Below are 8,682 nucleotides of genomic sequence, written 5' to 3'. Positions count from 1 at the left end.
ACATGTGTTCATGTTTTGTACCAGGGATTGAGCAAACTGCACGAGCATGGTTCATTTTAACCATTTGGCTCTTACAATTTTTCCTACCGAAACCCTGTTGTTGTGAAGTAACTTCCTTGCATTGAACTTGATATATTTAAGGGTAATGCCCCCCAGTATTCGAGGTTGATTGTAAAGAGGCCTAGAATACTGTTGAATTGTTCTGAGTTAGCACGATCAATGGTTGCTTCATTAAAAACCTTGCCGAAATACCCATTGGGGACAAAACTGGTCTAAGGGAAAAAGAGTGCAACGCGTGCTTTCAGGCCTAAAGGCTTCGAGTTGAATAATTCGTCCATGTTTCTGATCGAACACCTACAAGGGTTAATTTCGACATATAAATGAACATAGGAGGGTCGTACCTTAACAACAGTATCGTTTTAGGTGCGACACGTTCCAATTGCTTGGTAGTTGTTTGCCGTTTATTACACCGAGCTTGTAGGATCCTTTTCCGATGATTTCGAGAACCTGATACGATCCTTCCCAATTCGGACCCAGTTTTCCTTCATTTGAATTTCGGGTGTTGAGGGTGACTTTTCTTAGCACTAAGTCCTCGATTTTAAAATATCGAAGATTGGTTCTTCGATTATAATACCTTTCGATCCGCTGTTTTTGGGCGGCTAATCGGACGAGAGTCGCTTCTCTTTTTTCGTCCAATATTCTAGGCTCATGTTCATCGTCTCGTTATTCGACTCATCTGTTGCATATCGAAACCTGATGCTAGGTTCTCCGACCTCAACCGGGATAAGAGCTTCAACGCCATAAACCAACGAGAATGGTGTCGCTCCGGTACTCGATTTCGATGTTGTGCAGTATGCCCATAGGACTTCGGGTAGTATTTCTCTCCATTTTCCGTTAGCGTTGGTTAATCTTTTCTTAAGATTTTGGATGATGGTTTTGTTGGTCGATTCAGCCTATCCGTTCCCACTGGAATGATAAGGTGTTGATAGGATCCTTTTGATTTTGTGGTCTTCGAAAAATCTAGTAACTTTGCTTCTGATGAATTGCTTTCCATTATCACATACAATCTCGGATGGCATCCTGAACCGACATATGATGTGGTCCCAAATGAAGTCTATCACCTCATTTTCTCTGACTTTCTTGAAAGCCTGTGCTTCAACCCATTTAGAGAAATAATCAGTCATAAACAAAATAAACTGAGCCTTACTTGGGGCCGATGGGAGGGGGCCGGCAATGTCCATTCCCCATTTCATGAAAGGCCAAGGAGATAGGACCGAGTGGAGAAGTTCTCCGGGTTGATGAATCATGGGCGCATGTCTTTGACATTTGTCGCATTTTCGAATGAACTCCCTTGCATCTTTGTCCATATCGATCCAATAATATCCTACTCTGATTATTTGGTGGACCAATAGGCACCAGAATGATTCCCACAAGTGCCCCCGTGAATCTCACGTAGGATGTAGTCGATATCTCTCAGTCCCAAATATATTGCCAGTGGACCATCGAACGTCCTTCTAAACAGCGTTCCATCATTGGATAAGGTGAACCGTGCAACTTTTATGCGTAGAGCTCTCGATTTCTTTGGATCCGATGGAAATTTCTCGTTCTTGAAGTACTCTATATATTTGTTTCTCCAATCCCAGATTAGACTTGTGGAGTTTATCTCGACATGACCTTCTTCGATTACCGATTTCATGAGTTATACGACAGTCCCTGAGTTGTGCTCGTCATCCTCGACCGAAGAACCTAAGTTTGCAAGAGCGTCAGCCTCACTGTTCTGTTCTCGAAGCATATGTTGCAAAGTCCATTCCTTAAATCGATGTAGAGTCACTTGTAATTTATCCAAGTATCTCTGCATTCGATCTTCTTGGACTTCAAAAGTCCCGTTGACTTAATTTACCACGAGGAGAGAATCACATTTATCCTCCACGACCTCGGCTCCCAAACTTCTAGCTAATTCGAGACCTGCAATCACAGCCTCATACTCGGCCTCATTGTTAGTCAATTTTGTAGTTTTAATAGACTGTCTAACTATATTACCTGTGGGTGATTTTAGTACGATGCCCAGTTCGGACCCCTTTGCGTTCAAGGCACCGTCCGTAAAGAGGGTCCAGACTCCCGATGAGGTACCCGATTTTATTAGTAATTCCTTTTCAATCTCGGGTACGAAGGCCAGCATAAAGTCAGTCACGAAGTCCGCTAAGATTTGAGATTTGAGGGCAGTTCGAGGTCGATACTCGATGTCGTACCCGCCGATCTCTATGGACCATTTGGCTAATCGACCTGAAAGCTCAGGTTTGTGTAAAATATTTCGTAGAGGATAAGTTGTTACAACATGTATCGGATGACATTGGAAATATGGTTTTAGTTTCCTAGAGGCGCTTATTAAAGCAAGCGCTAATTTTTCTAAGTGTGGATATATAGTTTCGGCCTCACCTAAAGTTCGACTGATATAATAAATAGGAAATTGCGTACCTCGTTCTTCTCGAATTTGGACTCCACTATCCGCTATATCCGAGACAGCTAGATATAGATAAAGTTGTTCGTCTACCTTCGGGGTATGAAGCAACGGAGGGCTCGATAAATACCGTTTTAGGTCTTCCAAAGCCTGCTGACATTCCGGAGTCCATGCAAAATTGCTTTTCTTTTTAAGTAGAGAGAAAAATCGGTGGCTCCTATCCGAGGATCTCGAACTGAATCGTCCCAGGGCGGCTATCCGTCCCGTTAGCCTTTGTACGACCTTTACATTATCTACTACTGTGATGCCCTCGATTGCTTTAATTTTATCGGAGTTAATATCGATTCCTCGATTGGATACCATGAAACCGAGAAACTTGCCCGAGCCAACCCCGAAAGCATATTTTTCGGGATTGAGTTTCATATTGTACTCCCTTAGTATGTCAAAAGTTTCCTGGAAATGCTTTAAATGGTCCTCTACTCACAAGGATTTAACTAACATGTCATCAATATAAACCTCCATTGATTTTCCTATTTTCTTTTCGAACATTCTGTTTACTAGGCGTTGATAAGTTGCACCAGCATTTTTTAGGCCGAATGGCATTACATTATAACAGTAAGTCCCATACTTAGTGATATATGAGGTCTTTTCCTATTCCTCCGGGTTCATCCGTATTTGGTTGTACCCGGAATAGGCATCGAGAAAGCTGAGAGTCTCGTGGTCGGCCGTAGCATCGATCATACGATCGATATTAGGCAAATGAAAAGAATCCTTAGGGCATGCTTTATTCAGGTCTTTGTAATCTATATACATTCTAAGCTTGTTCCCCTTCTCAGGGACTACCACCACATTTGCTAGCTACTCGAGGTATTTTACTTCCCGAATTGACCCTATTTTAAGGAGTTTGGTTACCTCGTCTTTGATGAAAGCAAGTTTGACCTCGGACTGGGGCCTTCTTTTTTGTTTGACCTCGGACTGGGGCCTCGCAATTTATAATAGGTACGAGCAAATCACTCACGAGACGAAAAGGTACGATTGCCCGAGCCTAAATTATTTAGTGAAGAGACACAGGCAGGATGAATTAAGACAGTAAAGAGGGAAGATTCATGAACCTCAAATTAATGTGGAAGAAGAATCGAAACCATTACAGAATCTTCATGAACAGTTACGGTTGCCAATTATAACGTTTCATTAATGTCATTAATTCTCATAATGATTATGTCATAAAAGGGAAGAAACGTTATATTTGTAAATTCCTATATAAGGGAAGGGAATTTCACTTGCAAGGACACGTTCTGATGAACATTAGAATATAATTATTTTCTTGTGCTTTCTATTGATTACTTTGGTATTTCTCATTCCGATTTCCTTTCTTATATTTGAGAGAATATTGAAATTTCTTGATTATCAGTAACCCGAGTACTTCTAAAAATAAGCTTTGACTGAGAATCTAATTCTTTAGTTAAACAGATATGTTATTGTTGATAAAGGGTTGAGAAAATGAATATTTATATTTCGAATTATGTTAAATTCGTATGTCCCTATACTAATGCATGCGCCTTTTGAATCTTTCTTAATAACCCAAATGTTGAATTAACCCATGCCAAATGGATGAATTAGTTCAAATATATGTTGTTACGAGTCTTTTCTTTCTCATATACTGAATTCATTCACTAAATATTCTTGTTTTTTAAAAACCTAGTAAACGTCTTTAGTAAAAAATTTAAGTAAAATACCAAGATAAAAAGGAAAAAAGCTTGAAAGGAAGATGATGAATAATACAAGTAATAAAATGCTAGCATAACTTAAATCAAATCCATTATTCTTTCTGAATAAAAAGTAATTCACTTGATTTTTTTTTTCATTAATCATACAAAATATTAAAGACAATAAAATATTAAAGACGTGGATTTGTACTTTGTAGTAGCTAGAGTTTTTTGCATTGAGGGCATGCGTACTAATTTCCATTTGCAGGTATTCTGCAACTAATTAGATAGCTAGAATGAAACTAAGCTTGAGAATCGCCATTACAGAATACTTCTAGGTTCTTGATAGTTTCTCTGCAAGCATCTCTTTATTTTTCAAAAATCTTTATTTATAGCCCGAGCATGTGATGAATTAACTGGTTTCTAGAATGGAGTATAAGTTTTTCTTATTGTTTGTTTTTAAGTATTTATTTATTTGTTTTACACTCAACATCAGATCGGATTGGCCTTTGCATCTAAATTATGCTATCTATAACGTAAAATCAACTTCTCTCTTACCTCGATCTTGAAAAAGAAAAATGCATTCAAATAGTTAGTAAATTGTGTTTTGTTGTTCCAAATTAAAATAATATGTTGACTTGATAAGTGTTTTTCGAAAGTTGCAGGTGAATTTGATTGATAGTATTTGTACTGAATATAACATAAAATAAATATATGCTACTAAGCTAATCGGAGTTCACTTCATTTAAAAAGTTATCCTCATATTTTTCCGTACACATCTCTTGTTTCGGTTTTAACTGGGTATTTAGAATTTAAAAAACTAAAAGTTCTGATTGATATTTAGTAATATTTCTCATTAGCATCTAGCAGGCTTGTATTGTAGAAATTCCTAAACATAAGTATGCTTCTTAACCGATAATCTATATAATTGTTAATTAGCATTTCTCTTGTTGTTATACTCTTATTGGCAATTGCACTTTGCATGTGATTTAGTTAATGAACTGAATGCCTCTTAATTAATTATTCTGCTAAAAGCTTGACTAGCAAGATTGTTAAGTTTGATTGCATGATCATGAAAATATTTTTGAATGATGCAGAATCGATAAACTTCCTTCACATTACTCCATGTGAACTATTTTTTGGGTCAAACTCAAGGTGGAGATTTTCTTTTACTCCCACTAAATAATAAATGATTAACTTTGAAGTGGGTTATTGACGTTAAAAAATGTGGTGAAATTATGAGTGTATATAAGTCGGGTTAGTTCGGGTTTTTCAACTACAAAACTAAATTAACGGATTTTTAAATCTTTAAATCATACCAAACCAACATAAAAGTTGGGTTTTTTTAATTTCGGGTTTTTCGGATTTTTTATGGTAGTTTTTTTAAATCATAAACTATATAACTTGTGCTCCAGATATTTCTTTAATCCTAGTAAGATACAACTATATAAGGTATTACCCAAAAAAATAATATAAAATAATACAAGATGAGTCATAACGTTAATTGTACTGAAATATTCAACAATAATGATAATAAAATCGCATAAAATAAATATAGCTAATTAATAAGTCATAATGAAAATGAACATAATCTAAAAGTATTAAGTCATGCTAAAATAAGTACAACAAATAAGTACTAAGTATTACTTACATGACTAAACAATAAAAAAAGTTATGTATTTTCACTGTGTAAACCAATGAAAAACTTTAAAAAAAATAGATATATGATACTTTTATCATTCCTAGTATTGAATTGAATTCCTCTTTTATTTGTTATGATCATTAATATTGATTTGATTTTGCTTTGGGTCTTATTTTAATCACTAACATTTATGGGCTATCTAACATATTGGACCATTAAAAAATTCTAAGTCCAAACTTAAAATAATACATTAAAAGAGAGAGATATGAAAAAGTTTAAGAAACATTCATAAATTATATTGCAATAAATTTTATGTATAAAATATTTTTAAAACTTGTATACATATAACGTCAAGTTAGTTTGGTTTCGGTTTGATTTTTTTTTAGTTAAAACCAAACAAAATCAATTATAGTTGAATTTTTTTCCAACACCAATCAAATCAAACAAAACCATAATCGAGTTTTTTTTTTCTCTCGATTTGATTTGGATTATCAATTTGGTGCTATTTGTTGGGTTTTTTTTCGTACACCCCTTGATAAACTTGTGTGTTTAACATGAAATTGACAATATTAATAGAAATTACATTAATTGATAAATTAACGAAAAATACACTTCTTATTTACGATTTCATAAGGGGCAGGCAAAAGAGAAACATGATAACTAAAAAGGTCTAGACGGGTATACTTTCTTTCAATGACGGAAAATCCATAAAGTTTATATTAAGAACAATAAACAATACGCATGAAATAGATTGTGGAAAATTGTAATTTCTTCTCTGCTCAAATGATCCTTGAGTATTTAAACATTTGAAGTAGATTAGTTAATTTCATTTTGTGTTTTCCAAGCGTTCAACTGAAGTTTAACAAAATAGAATTATTTTACTTCAGTAAAGAAAGTCGGTGCATGTGCTATCTTAGAAGACCTAAACATTGCTTCCTGTTTAATTAATATTTTTTTCTTCTGTATAATCTGGGAACAGTAATCCAGCTAAAAAATCATGTCATTGGTTACTTAATTAATTAGCACACGGTGTTATTAATATTTGTAGGAGTGTAACACATGTTATCGCAATATATAATAGATTCCTTTTTCCCCGTTTTGTACCAATTAATTCTCTTGATAAGGAGTATAAATTACTTACTTTTGCATTCCGCAAAAATTCAACGGCCTTGCACTGGGCTGGCAAGTGGGCCGGTCCCGGGTCTAAACGGGTTAAGTGGGCCGATTCAAACGGGTTCGAGTCCGGTCCCAAATTAAATGGGCCCGGTCCAAACGAGCTTTTTGTAGGGATCGGGCCCGGGACCGTTTGGTCCCGGACTAAACGGTCCCGGCCCGCAGGCTAAGTGGGCCCAACATATTTTAAAAAATAAATAAAAATTAAATAGATATTAGAGACAAAAGGATGTTAAAAAATATCTAAGACAATGCTTTGTAAATTTTATTATAAAATTGTGACCTAAATTTTAATATTCAATATTTAATATCGAATATATATAGTATATAAGATGTATATATAGTATATCGATATAAGATGTGTATATATATATATATATATATATATATATATAAGCTATATTCGATAATCTATATATACATCTTATATACTATATATAAGATGTATATATAGTATAGATATAAGTAATAAGTTATATTCGATAAACTATATATACATCTTATATGCTATATATAAGATGTATATATTCAAATTGGGTTGAAAAATAAATTATTTAGCTTTCTAAAAGAATTTACTATTCCCTTCGTTCCAATTTATGTGAACCTATTATATTTTTGATCCATTCCAAAAAGAATCATCCCTTTAGAGACAAAAGGATGTTAAAATAATATCTAAGTCTAAAGACAAAAATATTGTAAAGAGATATGCCTTATAATTTTATTATAGCATTAAAAAATATGGCAATATCTTTCTTAGTCTTCATCCCCCTATGGAATGAGCACAACAAGGTGTTAATACCACCATTAAGAAGAAAAAGAAACTAATCAAGATGTGCCAAAATATAAGTTACATAATACATGCTAATTTTTGTTCATACAAGTTACATGGTATCTCTTACAAACTTCATAAATCTATCAAGGTCTGGAGGAATTTTCGTTGGTGGCGGCGGAAAAGTAGCTTGGTCAGTGCCACTTCCGGGCGAAGCAACATCCACCGCAAGTTCAGCTAGCATTTCTTCGTAAGCTTCGTCTTTATTTGGTTGTGATTCAGCAAGTCTAAAATTTCTTCTTTCCGACCGGATCCAATCTCTGAAAAGTACTGATTTTTCCAAACTCTCCCTCATAGACGCTCTATAGTCACCGAGTTGAAGTCTTGCTTGACTGAAAGCGCTCTATAATCACCGAGTTGAAGTCTTACTAGTAGCATTATCCATTGAAATTGATATTATTTTATCACTAATGCAAAAATATCTACAAATATCTGTAACTATGCTAGCAATAAACTGCCCTGTGTGACGTGAATTAATTATTCTATAAGAAATAATGCGCTTTTGCATTATCCAATCCTCATCAATCCAATGACTGGTAACAGTAAGGTAATCACAGTCGTTACCACTTCTACCAATATCAGTTGTAATAGCAACACGATAATTTATATGAGTAAATAAATAGCGCAAATATTGTTCATATTTATGTTTATATTTATAAATATCGCTCTTTACGGTTGTGCGAGGAAAACCTTTATAAGTAGGATTAAAAAACTTTCTAATATAATGCACAAAGTTAGGGTCACAAGGAAAACTATAGGGTAAACACATAACAGTTACCATTTTTTCCAATTCTTCCCGATCTTTTTTTGGATCATAATATAAAATACCACCGGTAACAGTATTAATTCCCGGTTGAAATTGAATTGAACTGGT

The sequence above is a fragment of the Nicotiana tomentosiformis genome, chromosome 12 (assembly GCF_000390325.3).
Source record: "Nicotiana tomentosiformis chromosome 12, ASM39032v3, whole genome shotgun sequence".
Taxonomy (NCBI): Eukaryota; Viridiplantae; Streptophyta; class Magnoliopsida; order Solanales; family Solanaceae; genus Nicotiana; species Nicotiana tomentosiformis.
The sequence above is the reverse complement of the archived record's forward strand: the minus strand, read 5'-3'. Positions refer to the sequence as shown.